Here is an 18,842-nt window from a genome sequence, read left to right on the forward strand (position 1 = left end):
ACAGTCAGGCAAGTTTTCAGATATACAGTATACTAAAGTGTATGGAAACCTTATATGTAAAACATTGGTACTACATTGCTCTATCCCTCACAATCCACATAAGGCCTCTTTTTACTTAAAAAATAAAACAATTTGAAAACATTCAAAATACCTGGCGATCCTGCCAGTCCTATTTGCTTCCTGTTGGATTCTGAACACTACAACCACAAAAGTAGATCCATCATAGCCAGTTTGTGTCCCTTCATATTCTAATCCAACCTACAGGATGCTGTGCTGATGTACAGCTTGCCTGTAGTACTGTAGTTAATTAGATCCCAGAATATACTTCCTCATACAAAATTCTTTGCTCTTGTCCATAAAATAAGTTTGGACATATATTTATATGGCATCTTCAGTTTTTATTTTATTGAGCAGGTTGGATGACTCCTATACAGTATATAAACGCTATCACCATACTTGGCAGATTTTTTTCCTTTCAACCACTTGCTTACTGGGCACATATAACCACTTCCTGCCCAGGCCAGTTTTCAGCTTTCAGCGCTGTCACTCTTTGAATGACAATTGTGTGGGCATGCTACACTGTACCCATATTCTTTTTTTATCATTTTTTTCACACAGATAAAGCTTTCTTTTGGTGATATTTAACCACTTCAGCTCCAGAAGAATTTACCCCCTTCCTGACGGAGCACTTTTTGTGATTCGGCACTGCGTCCTTTTAACTGACAATTGCGCGGTCCTGCGACATTGTACCCAAACAAAATTGACGTCCTTTTTTCCCCATAAATAGAGCTTTCTTTTGGTGGTATTTGATCACCTCTGTGGTTTTTATTTTTCGCGCTATGAATAAAAAAAGAGCGTCAGTTTTGAAAAAAAGGCATTATTTTTTACTTTTTGCTATAATAAATATCCCCCAAAAATACATTAAAAAAATATTTTTTTCCTCAGTTTAGGCCGATATGTATTCTTCTACATATTTATGGTAAAAAAAAATTACAATAAGCGTATATTGATTTGTTTGCCCAAAAGTTATAGCATCTACAAAATAGGGGATAGATTTATAGCATTTTTTTTTTACTAGTAATGGCGGCGATCTGTGATTTTTATCATGACTGCGACATTATTGCGGACACATCGGACAATTTTGACACATTTTTGGAACCAATGGCATTAATACAGCGATCAGTGGAATTAAAAATGCATTGATTACTATAAAAATGTCACTGGCAGTGAAGGGGTTAACACTAGGGGGCGGTAAAGGGGTTAACTGTGTTTCCTGGGAGGTGATTCTAACTGAAGGGGGAGGAACTAACTAGAGGAAGTGACGGATCATGGTTCCTAGCTAATAGGAACACACAATCTGTCACTCCTGTCAGAACAGAACAGGGAAGTGTGTGTTTACACACACTTGTCCATGTTCTGTCTCTCCTGGTCACGTTCGCTCGTGGCCGGTGGTCATCGCTGTGCAGAGTGCGCACGCCTGCTATCTGGGCCCCGTAAGCCAACATATAGTTATGTAGTTTCATGCAGGGGAGCCAACCTGCTGCAGTAAAACTGCGGCGGCTGGTCCGGAAGCGGTTAATCACCACTGGGGTTTTTATTTTTTTGCTAAACAAACAAGAAAACCCCAAAATGTTGAAAAGAAAATGAGATGAAAAGTTTGTTATAAAATTTTGCAAACAGGTAATTTTTCTCCTTCATTGATGTGCGCTGATGAGGCTGCACTGATGGGCACTGATAGGCTGCACTGATAGGTGGAACTGATGGGCACTGATAGGTGGCACTGATGGGCACTGATAGGCTGCACTGATAGGTGGCACTGATGGGCACTGATAGGTGGCACATGTGGGCACTGATCAGGTGGCACTGATAAGGCTGCACTAATCGGCGGCACTGAAGGGCACTGATAGGCACTGATAGGCAGCACTGAAGGGCACTGAGAGGTGGTACTGATAGACGGCACTGATAGGTGGAACTGATGGACACTAAAGGATGGCACTGATAGGTACTGGTAGGTGGCACTATTAGGCAGCACTGATAGGTGGTACTGATGATGAGACACTGATGGGGACTGATTGGCAGCACTGATGGGCACTGATAGGTGTCACTGGTGGACACTGATAGGTGGCACTGGTGGGCACTGATAGTGGGCACTGGTGGGCACTGGTTAGCAGCACTTGTGTTTACTGAGTGGGACCGATGTCCATCTTACAGAAGCCAGCGATTGGCTTTATTTTTTTCTCCTCAAGTTGTCAGTGTGAAGGGGAAAAAAAGCTGGTTACCGGCTTCTGTTTACATCATGTGATTAGCTGTCATTGGCTGACAGCTGATCACGTGGTAAAGGGCCGGGGACTCGGTGATCACAGAGCGTGCCGCCCGTGCACCGCAGGGGGCGAGCGGACAGCGCGAGTATGGGAGGACGTACATGGACGCCCTCACTGCAATCTAAGTCTGCGATGTAACCATCTTTCGGCTATAGCGCGAGCCTAAAGTGGTTAAATTGATGTTTCACATATACAGAAGAGGTTATGATGAGATGATAGCCTTCTTGCTAATAACAGACTTCAGCCTGGCATTGGCTCCTGCTGCTGTCAATTACAGCCAGTGAGGTGGAAGTGGGGTGGGGCTAAGGCACGCTCTGTGTGTCTTATGGATACACAAAGTCAGCTGGGAAGAGAGAATGCACGTCTGCCTCCATAGCAAGCGGCTTGCTATAGGGATATTTGGCAGGGGGTAGGGGCCAGGAGCACCGATGGGGTGACCCCAGAAAAGAAGGTTAAGGGCTGCTCTGTGCAAACCCATTACACAGAGCAGGTAAGTATAACATGTTTGTTATTTTAAAAAAATAAAAAGTGAGCCTTCAGAATCACTTCCAGACAACCCCATATGCAAGGTGAAGGGATAGTTTAAAACTATTGCTTGATTAAAGTGTTAGAGGAGATATCAATGTGTTTTGACATGTTTTTTATTTATAAAAGGATAGAAAAGGATCTGTAGACTTCAATTACCATAGTAAGAGGGAAATATTTCCAAAAGAAGTGGACAGTTGTTGGAGGCACTTTGTTAGTGCTGTCCATATATCTAGGTATAAGGACATTTTATTTTCCACAAGGCGTGTGGCTGAAGTATTAAAGGGTGTCAAACTACCCAGCTTCAGCAGCTCTCTTTTTCCAATGAATATTTTTTCTTTAACTGCAGAGATTTTATCATTAGCAGTGAATAGCACTGTGTTTTTACCCTAAAGTGATAGATTTTGTGCTTTAGTTTGTTGAATGTATCAGCAAGACATGCCTTTTAAATTCCAGTCACTAGACATAAAATTGATAAAGCTCCGCAGTTTGTCTCGTGCTGTTTGACTAATCGCGTTACCTTTGTAAAAAAATATCAGGATATCAGGGCATTCTTCAATATTCATAGTAATATTCAAAGCAGCACTCATCCCCGACTCAGCCACTCAACTATTTTGTAAAGATAGCAAGCAAGTATGTGTTTTTTACAATCAGCCAATCATGTGCAAGAAAATATCCTGTTAATTACCCCTGAACACGATTGGGTGCACACTTACTTTGTTTAGGGAACAGTCACTATTTCTTTAGTCATTCAACCCTGTAGGCAGGTGGAGGTTGACGTATATTCTCCAAGCTGAAGGTGGCACTGTGCTAATTCTTCAGGTTGGCAGGAGCCTATTTAGGAATAATTGTCCCCTTTTATGGGCTACATTCAGCCATCTTGGAGAGGACAGCAATCCTGTTGGATACTGAAATCCAACAAGATTTGGGCAGAAATCTTAACTGAGGATTTTCATGAATAGTAGGATGCTGTGTCATTCAGTGTGCCCGCAGTGTGGGAGTAAGCTAGGGACAGAGCCCCTGATAGATAGCGAGAGAGTAGGAGCAGCATTAGGGAGAGGTACCTGTCGAGGAGGGAAAGAGTAGGTGTTGCCTCCTACTGCCAGGGACATTTGAGGATCTAATGATGTGTACACACGAGCAAACTTTTCGATCGGAGTCTGGCAGACAATCCGATCCTGTTTGGGCTTCATCGGACCTTCAGCAGACTTTTCCAGTCGAAAATCAGGCAGACTTTAGATTTGGAACACATTTCAAATCTTTCCGACGGGCTCGAGTCCGGTCGAAAAATCCGCTCGTCTGTATGCTAGTCCAATGGACGAAAACCCACACTAGGGCAGCTATTGGCTACTGGCTATCAACTTCCTTATTTTAGTCCGGTCGTACGTCATCACGTACGAATCCGTCGGACTTTGGTGTGATCAAGTGTAGGCAAGTCCGTTCATTCGAAAGTCCGTCAAAAGTCCGTTGAAAGTCCGTTGGAAAGTCCATCGGACCAGTCCGATCGAAAATTCCACCCTTGTGTACGTGGCATTAGTGTGACCAAGCCATATCGTAGCTCTCCAGGGGAAGTGCTCCTCTGGCATTATGTTCTGTAAGTGCCTTATATGTTAATATTGGAAAGTGCATTGTGGATAAATAGTGCCCTCTACTGCCTGAAGCAATGTATGACGTGTAACATATGTGATGCAAAAGCTGTAAGTTGACTTATATAAGTGAACAGTCAATTTCTACATGTAAACCAAATTAAGTATCCACACGTGTTTACTAGATTTTTCAGGTACCCTGGTTGGGCCCCGCCTACAACCCCACTATCCAGTGACAGATTAAAGTGTTACTAAATCCAAGACCCTGCATTCACTATATCTGGTCTCCCACAATACACAGAACATGGAAATGCAATTATTTTAGTAAATATAAATTGCTAAATACCTTTTCTCATCAGGAGTATATATCAGTCTTGTGACTTTTATCAGTGTCCGGCTGAGCACTGGTTAAAGCTTGTAGGAGGAGTTTTCATTCTATTCTGACTGTCCTATGAGGCTGCATGGCCCCTGACTTTCTGTCTGAACAGTGCTGATTGGCCCTGTGCCCATCACATGCACCCTCCAAAAAAAAAAAAAAAAACCAACGCTTTTGAAATACACACCAAACTTAGCATGTCCTATCAGCAGATGGATTAGGGACTGTGGACGAAGGGGAAGATTAGAGAAGATAGGATCAAACAGCCTTTTTACACAATGCAAAGGATTGACCCCTTAGGTTCCACAGTGAGTATAACAAGAATGCTTTACGGCATATATAGATTGATTTTACTGTTGAGGGTTTAGTAACACTTTATTTGTATCTTGAATCCAGGGCTGTTTTCAGTCCATGAGCTCTCTCTCAGATTATTAGGATTGTGAAAAAGAGTCAATGTACAGAGGTATATGTTTGTATATGGCATTTCTTAAATGGTTCTGCAAGATTTGGAACACATGTTTTGGTTTGTTTTTTCAGTAATATACTGTTTGCAAATTAGAGCCGTGGCCAAAAGTTTTAAGAATGACACAAATATTAATTTCCACAAAGTCTGCTGCCTCAGTGTTTTAAAAACTTTTTAAAACTTTTTGTCAGACGTTACTATGGTATACTAAAGTATAACTACAAACATTTCATAAGTGTCAAAGGCTTTTATTGACAACTACATTACATTTATGCAAACAGTCAATATTTGCAGTGTTGACCCTTCTTTTTCAAAAGCTCTGCAATTCGTCCTGGCATGCTGTCAATCAACTTCTGGACCACATCCTGACTGATGGCAGCCCATTCTTGCATAATTATTGCTTGGAGTTTGTCAGAATGTGTTGGGTTTTTTTCTTCACCCACCCACCCACCCACCCACCCACCTCTTGAGAACTGACCACAAGTTCTCAATGGGATTAATGGTCTGAGGGGTTTCCTGGCCATGGACCCAAAATGTCAGAGTTTTGTTCCCAAAGTCACTTATGGCAAGGTGCTCCATCATGCTGGAAAAGGCATTGTTCATCACCAAACTGTTCTTGGATGGTTAGAAGAAGTTGCCCTCAGAGGGTGTTTTTGTGCCATTATTTATTCATGGCTGTGTTCTTAGGCAAAAGAAGCAATCCCTCACATGAATGGTCTCAGGATGCTGTACACATGACACAGGACTGATGGTATCGCTCACCTTTTCTTCCCCAGACAAGGTTTTTTCCTGGATGCCCCAAACAATCGGACAGGGGATTCATCAGAGAAAATGACTTTACCCCACTACTCAGCAGTCCAATCTTTGTACCTTTTGCAGAATATCAGTCTGTCCCTGATGTTTTTCCTGGAGAGAAGTAGCTTCTTTGCTGCCGTTCTTGACTACCAGGCCATCCTCCTAAAGTCTTCTCCTCATTGTGTGTGCAGATGCACTCACACCTGCCTGCTGCCATTCCTGAGCAAGCTCTGCACTGGTGGTGCCCCGATCCTGCAGCTGAATCAACTGTAGGAGACGGTCTTCGGGCTTGCTGGACTTTCTTGGGCGCCTTGAAGCCTTCTTCACAAATGCAGTGGAAATGTTTTTTTTTTTTTTATGGTAGTATGTTCACTTTCATGCCAAAGAGGGACTTTGCAATTAATTGCAATTCATCTGATCACTCTTCATAACATTCTCGAGTATATGCAAATTGCCATCATAAAAACTGAGGCAGCAGACTGTGAAAATTTATAGTTGTGTCATTCTCAAAACTTTTGGCCACGGCTGTACACAGGGTGTACATATACTCTATATGGGTGCATATGCAATATTGTATATGAGCAATTGATTATTTTAAAGGAATCTTGAAGGGAAGAATCCAAAGGCTGCCAATGCTGATCTCCTTCAGAATAGAAAAAAAAAAACTGGCAAAGCTGAAACTGACTTACTATAAATGTACAGAACTTATTAACATCCCCATAAGCCCGCCTGAATTCAGTCTCACCTTAAAGCAGAACTTCTCTCCTAAAAGAAAGTTCTGCTGATCCTTTTCCTCCCTCCTCCTCTTCCACTTTTTGACCAAAAAAGGTCTTCTGATCGGCTGAGAGTGATGTTCTGGTGGGGGTGGGGCGCATCCCCCTGTCAGAACACAATAAAGGAGATGTACTAATGTTGAATAGTTAGTACAGCGGCTCCTCCTGAGCTGTCAGGTTTTTTTTTTTTTCATTCAGCCCTGTGGAAGCAGAAACAGAAAGACAGTAGCATCTGCATCCCTGTAGAAGCTGATGTGCCTCAGACAGTATTTAATAAAAAAAATAATAAACCCTTATTGCAGAAGTCCTTCTGCATCTCGGTGCAAGCAGGTCTAAGATTTCTTGGGAAGGGGAATTTATATGTATATATTTTTTATTGGCTGACGGGTTCTTGTCATAGCATAGTCCAGTGAGCTGTCAGTCAATCAAAAAACAATGGTAAAGGGTTGGGGTGAGCCTAAAATACCTGGTTTTAGTTTGGGGCAGGTTCACCAAAAACTACTGAAGTTTGGGTGCTGTATCTGAACCCCGTTTAAAAGAAAAAAAATGCTATTTAAATACTGTTAAATGACAGCTGCCAGAGGCTTCCATCTGCTGGGATTCCCTTCATCTAAACCAGACCCTTATCCTGGATGAGGTTCTGGCATACATGGTAATTGGGACTCCTTTCAGAAATTAAGAAACAAAAAGTGTAGGGCTCACCCTCAAAAGTTATACCTGACCCTTATACAAGCACGCAGCCTGAGAAGCCAGGAAAGAAGGGAGATAATCATGCACTCCCCAAACCATACCAGGCCACATGCCCTTAAAAGGGGGTAAGGACCTTGCCAAGGAGGACCGCCTTGGCTAAGTATCCTGTTTCTATGCTGATGAGGACACAAAACTGGCCCAGTGGTTGTGGGGGTCTGTGAACAAGGGGCTTACTGGAATCTGAATGCCCCCTTTTAAAATAAGGATGCCTCTAGATACCCTCTCGCCACATGAATGAGATGTACATACCCCTACTCATTCCCCAAAAATGTAAATAGTAAATAAAGTCACCACGCTTTTTGACAAGTCCCGTAAATCCATTGTCATCCATGCAGGCAATGCAGGTCCTCATCGATCATGATTTACGACTCCTACAGACTTGTGAAAAGTAAGATCCCACCCCCCCAGCCTACTCCTCCACTCCTGTCATTCACTTGCTGTAAATTACTTCTCCCAGAGTTGTAAACAAAGGGGTGGGTATGCCCAGTGATGTAACTGACCAAACATAGCCACGCTACTACATATAGAGTTTGACTCCTGATGAATGAACTAAATGTCCAGCATTAGGATGAGCACCCGAACAAGCAAAGTTCCAGCCAAACCTTGGGTTCCACCTGAACGGGGAGATTATTCATAGTAAAGAGGAATTATGTCATTGTATCTGAGCAGGTTTACTACACTTGCACACTCTGCAACTCTGCACATCCTATTTATGAAGGTAAAGTACATTTTTACACAGAGTTACACAGCTACTATCCAGGGATTGCTAGAGAGCTTTGGAAGAAGAGAGCAGCAATGAGCTTACAACAACCACTATACACACATACTCTCATATGGGATTGTAAAAGTAAAGGCAAAGGTCACCTTAATGCTAAAACTAAGCATTTTGTAGGATTACTAGTTATCTTAAGCTTTACTTTATTTCTGCTTTAATACAACATAAAACATTTTCCCCCTATGGTAACGTTTCTAATGAAAAAAAAGTACACTATTGCCGAACTTGCAGAACAGTGTATCTGGTGAAAAAGTGCCTTTAAATAAAATTAATCATGGGGTGGAACAGTGGTGTAGTGGGTAGCACTCTCACCTAGCAGTAAGAAGGGTCACTGGTTCGAATCCCGACCATGACACTACCTGCCTGGAGTTTGCATGTTCTCCCTGTGTCTGCGTGGGTTTCCTCCGGGTACTCCGGTTTCCTCCCACACTCCAAAGACATGCTGGTAGGCTAATTGGATCCTGTCTAAATTGGCCCTAGTATGTATGAATGTGAGTTAGGGACCTTAGATTGTAAGCTCCTTGAGGGTGTAGGGACTGATGTGAATGTATAATGTATATGTAAAGCGCTGCGTAAATTGACGGCGCTATATAAGTACCTGAAATAAATAAAATAAATAATCATGGGTCAAAGCAATGATAACATTTGCTAATGATAAAACCCATACATATACATCTACAGCATTAAAACTTTCCTCTACCCAGGAGTAAACTGAGAGTCTCATAATAACACTTTATAGATTTATAGATAAAGCAATGCCTAAGCATTTAATTCTCGACTGTAGTTTTTTTTTCCTCTTTTTCTCTCTCACTCGGCACACTCTAAATCCATTAGGAGTAGCCTAATCAACATAGAAATGAAGCAGAGTGGCAGTGACTCACTCCGTTAAACCAATTATGATTAGTGCTAGAAGCAGGATGCTGAGCGATTGGCAGCTTTATGGACAGGTGATAATAAAATCTTATGAAAAAAAGTAATTTTCGTTCCTTAATGAACAGTGAAGATGTAAAGAAATATGGCTTTTTTTACAGAGACAGGTAGAAACTGATGGGACGAACTAATAAAAATATTTTACGATTGATTCAACTTCTGTATTAGTATTTTCAGCACAAGAAGAGGCTCCCAGTTGATCCTGAATTCTTATTTGGCACCAAAAGTTCAATCTACTTTTACTGTTGGCACAAAGTCCTCTGACTAAGGGATATATGAGGAACAGGACAGATTTGCAACAGAGGTAGAGCTGCTTGTGCCTTTTGCTGTTACAAAATGTACCAAGAAAAAAAAAAACATGTATGTGTATACAGTGTGTGTATATATACATATATATATATATATATATATATATATATATATATATATATATATATATATATATATATATATATATATTTTTATTCATACAGTTGTGCTCATACGTTTAAATACCCTGGCAGAATTTATGATTTTTCAGAAAATATGAATGATAACACAAAAACTTTTCTTTCACTAATGGTTAGCTGAAGCCATTTATTATAAATCAACTGTGTTTCCTCTTTTTAAATCATAATTACAACAGAAACTGTTGACCCAGATCAAAAGTTTACATACCCTGGTTTTGGCCTGATAACACACACAAGTTGACACAAAGGGGTTTGAATGGCTATTAGAGGTAACCATCTTCACCTGTGATCTGTTTGCTTGTAATTAGTGTATGTGTATAAAAAGTCAATGACTTTCTGGACTCCTGACAGACCCTTGCATCTTTCATCCAGTGCTGCACTGACGTTTCTGGATTCTGAGTCATGGGGAAAGCAAACAAATTGTCAAAGGATCTGTGGGAAAAGGTAGTTGAACTGTATAAAACAGAAAAGTTATATAAAAAAAAAAAGCCAAAGAATTGTGAATGCCACTCAGCAGTGTTCAAACTCTGAAAATGAGGGGTTCTGTTGAAACCAAATCACGGTCAGGTAGACCAACTAAAACTTCAGCCACAACTGCCAGGAAAATTGTTTGGGATCCAAAGAAAAACCAACAAATAACTTCAGGTGAAATACAGGACTCTTTGAAAACATGTGGTGTGGCTGTTTCAAGATGCACAATAAGGAGGCACTTGAAGAAAGATGGGCTGTATGGTCGAGTCGCCAGAAGAAAGCCATTACTACGCAAATGCTATAAAGTATCCAGCTTACAATATGCCAAACAGCACAGAGACAAGCCTCAAACCTTCTAGCACAAAGTCATTTGACGTGATGGGACCAAAATTGAGCTTTTTTGGCCACAACCATAAATGCTTCATTTGGAGAGGAGTCAACAAGGTCTATGATGAAAGGTACATCATTCCTACTGTGAAACACGGAGGTGGATAGTTGAGGTTTTGGGGATGTGTGAGCTACAAAGGCACAGGAAATTTGGTCAAAATTGATGGCAAGATGAATGCAGTATGTTATCAAAAAATACTGGAGGAACATTTGCATTCATCAGCCAGGAAGCTGCGCATAGGACGTACTTGGACATTCCAACATGACAATGATCCAAAACGCAGGCCAAGTCGACCTGTCATTGGCTACAGCAGAATAAAGTGAAGGTTCTGGAGTGGACATCTCAGTCGCCTGACCTCAATATCATTGAGCCACTCTGGGGAGATCTCAAACATGCAGTTCATGCAAGACAGCCCAAGAATTTACAGGAACTGGAGGCTTTTTGCCAAGAGGAATGAGCAGCTTTACCATCTGAGAAGATAAAGAGCCTCATCCACAAATACCACAAAAGACGTCAAGCTGTCATTGATGTTAAAAGGGGCAATAGACAATATTAAGAACTGGGGTATGTAAACTTTTGATCAGGGTCATTTGGGTAGTTTCTGTTGTCATTATGAGTTAAAAAGAGGAAACACAGTTGATTGATAATAAATAGCATCAGCCTAACACTAACCATGAGTGAAAGAAAAGTTTCTGTGTTATCATTCATATTCTCTGAAAAATGGCCAAGAAATCATAAATTCTGCCAGGGTATGTAAGCTTATGAGCACAACTGTATATATATATATATATATATATATATATATATATATATATATATGTATGGACGGAAAGTATTCAGACCCCCCTTAAATTTTTCACTCTTTGTTATATTGCAGCCATTTGCTAAAATCATTTAAGTTCCTTTTTTTTGATCATTAATGTACACACAGCACCCCATATTGACAGAAAAACAGAATTGTTGACATTTTTGCAGATGTATTAAAAAAGAAAAACTGAAATATCACATGGTCCTAAGTATTCAGACCCCTTGCTCAGTATTTAGTAGTAGCACCCTTTTGGTCTAATACAGCCATGAGTCTTTTTGGGAAAGATGCAACAAGTTTTTCACACCTGGATTTGGGGATCCTCTGCCATTCCTCCTTGCAGATCCTCTCCAGTTCTGTCAGGATGGATGGTAAACATTGGTGGACGGCCATTTTTGGATCTCTCCAGAGATGCTCAATTGGGTTTAAGTCGGGGCTCTGGCTGGGCCATTCAAGAACATTCACGGAGTTGTTGTGAAGCCACTCCTTCATTATTTTAGCTGCGTGTTTAGGGTCATTGTCTTGTTGGAAGGTAAACCTTTGGCACAGTCTGAGGTCCTGAGCACTCTGGAGAAGGTTTTCGTCCAGGATATCCCTGTACTTGGCCGCATTCATCTTTCCCTCGATTGCAACCAGTCGTCTTGTCCCTGCAGCTGAAAAACACCCCCACAACATGATGCTGTCACCACCATGCTTTACTGTTGGGACTGTATTGGACAGGTGATGAGCAGTGCCTGGTTTTCTCTACACATACCGCTTAGAATTAAGGCCAAAAAGTTCTATTTTGGTCTCATCAGACCAAAGAATCTTATTTCTCATCATCTTGGAGTCCTTCAGGTGTTTTTTAGCAAACTCCATGCGGACTTTCATGTGTCATGCACTGAGGAGAGGCTTCCGTCGGGCCATTCTGCCATAAAGCCCCGACTGGTGGAGGGCTGCAGTGATGGTTGACTTTTAACAACTTTCTCCCATCTCCCGACAGCATCTCTGCCACAGTGATCTTTGGGTTCTTCTTTACCTCTCTCACCAAGGTTCTTCTCCTCCGATAGCTCAGTTTGGCCGGCAAAGGGTCTGAATACTGTGACTACTGGCCATGTAATATTTCAATTTTTCTTTTTTAATAAATCTGCAAAAATGTCAACAATTATGTGTTTTTCTGTCAATATGGGGTGCTGTGTGTACATTAATGAGGAAAAAAAATGATTTTAGCAAAAGGCTGCAATATAACAAAGAGTGAAAAATTTAAGGGGGCCTGAATACTTTCTGTCCCCACTATATATATATATATATATATATATATATATATATATATATATATATATATATATATACTTATACACTATATTGTCAAAAGTATTGTGACGCCTGCCTTTACGCACACATTAACTTTAATGGCATCCCAGTCTTACTGTCTTAGTCTGTAGGGTTCAATATTGAGTCCCCCCCCCCCCCCTTTGCAGCTATAACAGCTTCAACTCTTTTGGGAAGGCTGTCCACAAGGTTTAGGAGTGTGTCTATAAGAATGTTTGACCATTCTTCCAGAAGCGGATTTGTGAGGTCAGGCACTGATGTTGGACGAGAAGGCCTGGCTCGCAGTCTCTGATTTAATTCATCCCAAAAGTGTTCCCAGGTCAGGACTTTGTGCAGGCCAGTCAAGTACCTCCACTCCAAACTCACTCATCCATGTCTCTATGGACCTTGCTTTGTATAAGTAATTATATATATATCTTGGGATAGAGCTGGCGGTCGTGTGGTGAGCATGAGTTTGATTTTTTATCTTCATTTTTAACTCGTGATCTTGTGCATTTACTCACTGTACTGTATCTATTAGCATAATGCATATCTAATTAAATATCTATTTCTGTGACTTTATTTGGGTTTTTGGTTAGACTACTCAAGGAGATATTGCCCTAACATAAATTCAGCTACCCACTGAGATATTACCATCATATAACCTGCCTTGTAATCTAGATTGTTCCTTCCAGCCCTTTGGACAGTGCACCATACTGACATAGTTTAGTCGTTAGCTCCCATTTAAAGAGAAAGCAGTGGCGTGCTTTGAACCTAGCACTGTTGATTTAGATTGTTACTGTGATGGCTACCTGCCTCTCTAGACCCAATCTCTATTTTAACATGCAACCCCCAATCCTATACCACCGCACTACTATTTACAGCTTGAGCTGCTACTTGGCTCTTGCTATATCACTGGCATTCATCACTTACAATATAAATGTCTTTCTTTTTCTGTTTGCCACCTCAGTCTCTTTGGGAAACAATAGCCTGATTGTTCAGGAAAGAGACATTCTGTAGCCACCCGTCAATCTATTCTGCTGTGTGGAAAAATTGTAAGGCTGTTGGCTTTTTATTCATTACCTCCCACTCTGTTTTTATGAACACTCTCCTTTCTCTGGGAGGCAAACCAAATTGGATCAAAACGTAATGAAAAAAATGTAGATGGCTTGTCAGCATGGCATGGTAATAGGTGATGCATAGGAACTGTCACACAAAATGTGTTAAGCTGCCACAACCACCACTAACTTCCTTATTTTTTTTCGACAGGTTGTCTTTTCTATAGTCACATGGTCATGCCATTAGGTTTGATAAAAATAAAGTTCCTCTATGTTGATTAGTAGATGCAACCTTCAGATTTTACTTTTTATCATTTTTGTTTTCATTTTTATTTCCGTAAAAAGCTCTGGCAACTGCAGACTTATTTAATTTAAACGATTTGTACAATCCCATGCATCTTTTAGGCATTTAAATATAGCTGTCATTTATTTCACAATATAATGTATTATGCAAAATGCTAATTTTAGATTGTTCAGATCTTTTTCAACTTTTTTTTCTAATAACATTATACTAAACTACTACATGCTATTATGTATCAGTTGTTTGAAGTATTAATAACCATTAGTTTAATTTTAAAAATAACAAATCAAGACAAAATACAGAAACACGTATGTTAAACTAAAGTCTAGTTTAAAAAAAAAATCCCTAGTTCAAGATTTGAAAAATACTGCAATACCTACATTCGATCCACCTCCATCCCCTGTGATAATACCTTTCCACCACAAAATGTTGCTTATTCTTCTGGGTTGACACTCACTTCCTGTCACTCCTGTCTGTCGCTCACATATTATGTAAGCAATGTCCTGTGCTGCAGTAAGAATCAGCCACAGCTGCTACTAGAAGGACCAATGACACTGGACTAGCATGAAGACCCTTTCCTTTGCAACAGGAAGCCCAAAGAGCCAGGGGGGAGAGGAGTTGTGGGAAGGTGGGAATTTCTTAAACGGGAGTTTTGCTTCTAAATTGAAGTACACATATACAGTTATGTCCATATATATTTGGACACAGGCACAATTTTAGTTTTTTTCAGGCATTTACCAAAACATATTCAAACTATAGTTATATAATGGATATGACCTGAAAGTGCACACTTTCAGGTTTCATTTGAGGGTATGTACATCCAAATCAGAGGAAGGGTTTAGGAATTACAGCCTTTAAGATTAGCCCCCCCCCCCCTTTTCAAGGGACCAACAGTAATTGGACAATTGAATCAAAAGCTGTTTCATGGCCAGGTGTGGGCTACTCCATTGTTAGTTATTCATCAATTAAGCAGGTAAATGGTCTGGAGTGTGGTATTTGCATTTGGAATCTATTGCTGTGAACCTACATCATGTGTTCAAAAGAGCTGTCCAAGTGAAACAGGCCATTGTAAGGCTTCAAAAACAAAACAAATCCATCAGAGAGATAGCAGCAAAATTAGGATTGGCCAAATCAACAGTTTTTGTACATTCTGAGGAAAGAAGAATGCACTGGTGAGCTCAGCAACATAAAAAGGCTTGGACGTCCACAGAAGACAACAGTGGTGGATGATCGCAGGATCCTCTTTATGGTAAAGGAAAAACCCATTCACAACATCCAGACAAGTGAAGGACACTCTCCAGGAGGTGGGCGTATCAATATCAAAGTCTACAATTAAGAGAAGACTTCACGAGAGCAAATACAGAGGGTTCACCACAAGGTGCAAACCATTCATAAGCCAGAAGAATAGAAAAGCCAGATTAGACTTTGCCAAAAAACATCTAAAAAAGCCAGACCAGTTCTGGAAAAATCATTCTTTGGACGGATGAAACTAAGATTATTCTTTACCAGAATGACGGGAGAAAAAAGTGTGGAGAAGACTTGGACAGCTCATGATCCAAAGCACACAGCGTCATCTGTAAAACATGGTAGAGGCAGTGTGATGGCATTGGGCATACATGGCTTTCAGTGGCACTGGGTCATTGGTGTTTATTGATGATGTGACAGAAGACAGAAGCAGCCGGATGAATTCTGCAGTGTTTAGAGATATACTGTCAGCTCAGACTCAGCCAAATGCAGCAAAGTTGATTGGATGACGCCACACAGTATGGATGGACAATGATCCAAAACACACTGCAAAAGCAAACCAGGAGTTTTTGAAGAAAAAGAAGTGGAATATTCTGCAATGGCTGAGTCAATCACCTGATCTCAACCCAAATGAGCATGCATTTCACTTGCTGAAGGCAAAACTAAAGGTAGAAAGAGCCACAAACAAAGAACAACAGAAGACAGCTGGAGTTAGAGCCTGGCAAAGCATCAGAAAGGAGGAAAGCCAGCCTTTGGTAATGTCCATGGGTTCCAGACTTCAGGCAGTCATTGCCAGTAAAGGATTCTCAAAATATAAAAAATGAAAATTTTATTATTATATTAATTTGTCAAATTACATTTGAGCCCCTGAAAATGGGGGGATTGTGTATAAAAATAGTTGCAGTTCCTAAAATTTGTACATGATATTTATGTTCAACTCTTTGAATTAAATCTCTTCACTTCGAATTAATTTGAATTGTTTCATTTTAATTTTATTCTGGTAGCATATAGAGCGAAAAGTATGAAAATTGTGCCTGTGTCCGAATATATATGGACCTAACTGTATAACTGTATAACTTCAATACCAGGCACTTTCCCCACTTCCCGCCCCGGACAATTTTCAGCTTTCAGTGCTGTCGCACTTTGAAGGACTATTGCGCGGTCATACAACACTGTACCCAAACTACATTTTTATCATTTTCTTCCCACAAATAGAAATTTCTTTTGGTGGTATTTGATCACCTCTGGGGTTTTTATTTTTTGCTAAACAAACTAAAAAAAGACCAAATTCTTTGTTTCTGTTATAAAATGTTGTTTTCTCCTTCACTGATGGGCACTGATGAGGCTGCACTAATGGGCACTGATGAGGCAGCACTGATGGGCACAGATGAGGTGGCACTGATAAGGAGGCACTGATATGTAGAATTGATGGGCACTGATAGGTGGCACTGATGTGCAGCACTGATGGGCACCGATAGGCTACACTGATATGCAGCACTGATGGGCACTGATAGGCAGCACTGATGTAATAATAGATGAACCTTGCGAGCCACTTACGGATAAATGCCCAAAAAAATCAAAATGGTGTATAACCAATCCTGTGTAACCAATCAGCTGCAAACACTCAATCACGTTTCATAATCGTGTAAGTGACAAATAGAAAAAAATGTGTCTGCGCTAGATAAAAATTATCGTTTCAATAATAAATACAAAAATAAATACGTAAAAAAAAAAAAAAAAAAATTGTTATAGCTATCCAATAAATCAAAAAATAACCATAAGTACATAAATTTGTAAAGTGCTCAGTGCTATATCAAACATGCAATAAAGGTGCTCAATCAGAGAATAGAATATCAAAAAATTCGATATAAGTGCTCAATCAAAAAATTGAATACAATATAAAAGGGAATATCTTCTTGTGAATCTAATAAAGTCCAAGACAATGTGCATCCAAAGATGTAAAAGTGCCCAAAAACATTGTCCATATTCAGTGAAATCCACACATCTTTCCTTCTGAAGGTGTATCACCATAAAACGTGCTAAAGTGTCTTCCAGTGTTCCCCACAAGCATGTATGCTCACCTTCTTGCGTGTGACACAGTGGTTACACTCTGTCAAACCAAGCTTTGGAGACACTCCTGTGCTCTAATGGAAACCGCTGTGTAGATCTCCAATGCTCTCAATCAAGGTTATATATGCAAAAAGAAAAGAGACTCCATAGTGCAACATTGCATGATGTAATAAAACGTTTTATTGAGAAAAGACTAACTCCCCTTGTGGGGGTACTCACATACTGTGGGTGCGTTAGTGCACCATCTGATTCTGAATCTGATTCCCCCTGATGAAGGCACGTGATCCCGGTGCCGAACACGCGTAGGGGAGGGGCCTGGACGGAGCTGTCAGCAGAGAGAGAGAGAGAGGGAGAGTTCGTATGACACACCGCACCGCACGCCATACCACGAGATCGGCCGTTTTTAATCTGTTTAGGATGGTGCACTAACGCACCCACAGTATGTGAGTACCCCCACAAGGGGAGTTAGTCTTTTCTCAATAAAACGTTTTATTACATCATGCAATGTTGCACTATGGAGTCTCTTTTCTTTTTGCATATATAACCTTGATTGAGAGCATTGGAGATCTACACAGCGGTTTCCATTAGAGCACAGGAGTGTCTCCAAAGCTTGGTTTGACAGAGTGTAACCACTGTGTCACACGCAAGAAGGTGAGCATACATGCTTGTGGGGAACACTGGAAGACACTTTAGCACGTTTTATGGTGATACACCTTCAGAAGGAAAGATGTGTGGATTTCACTGAATATGGACAATGTTTTTGGGCACTTTTACATCTTTGGATGCACATTGTCTTGGACTTTATTAGATTCACAAGAAGATATTCCCTTTTATATTGTATTCAATTTTTTGATTGAGCACTTATATCGAATTTTTTGATATTCTATTCTCTGATTGAGCACCTTTATTGCATGTTTGATATAGCACTGAGCACTTTACAAATTTATGTACTTATGGTTATTTTTTGATTTATTGGATAGCTATAACAATTTTTTTTTTTTTTTTACGTATTTATTTTTGTATTTATTATTGAAACGATAATTTTTATCTAGCGCAGACACATTTTTTTCTATTAGGCAGCACTGATGGGCACTAGAAGGTGGCACTGATAGGTGGCACTGATGGGCACTGATAGGTGGCACTGATGAGCACTGATAAGTGGCACTGGATAGGCAGCACTAATGAAGAGCTACTGACAGGCAATACTTATTGACATCTGAAGGGCACTAACAGGCATTACTGATGGGGCGCTGATTGGCACATTTATGGGTACTGATTAGCACTGTTATGGGCACTGATTGGCACTTTGATTGGCACTGACAGGCGTTCTTGATGGTGCACAGGCTGGCAGCTGATGGGCACTGATTGGCATCTGATGGGTACATCTGATGGGAGCTGTGCTGATAATCAATGTGCTAATTATTAGCACAGACCCCCCCTTTGACAGGGAGAGCCGCCGATTGATCTTCCT

The 18,842-nt window shown here is 40.6% G+C and overlaps 1 protein-coding gene across 2 annotated transcripts in view; it reads left to right on the forward strand.

The window, feature by feature from the left end:
• Positions 1-18,842, forward strand: part of XIRP2 (xin actin binding repeat containing 2) — a 290,910-nt gene that overhangs the window by 202,613 nt on the left and 69,455 nt on the right. The window lies entirely within an intron of this gene.

The sequence above is a fragment of the Aquarana catesbeiana genome, linkage group LG06 (assembly GCF_042186555.1).
Source record: "Aquarana catesbeiana isolate 2022-GZ linkage group LG06, ASM4218655v1, whole genome shotgun sequence".
NCBI lineage: Eukaryota > Metazoa > Chordata > Amphibia > Anura > Ranidae > Aquarana > Aquarana catesbeiana.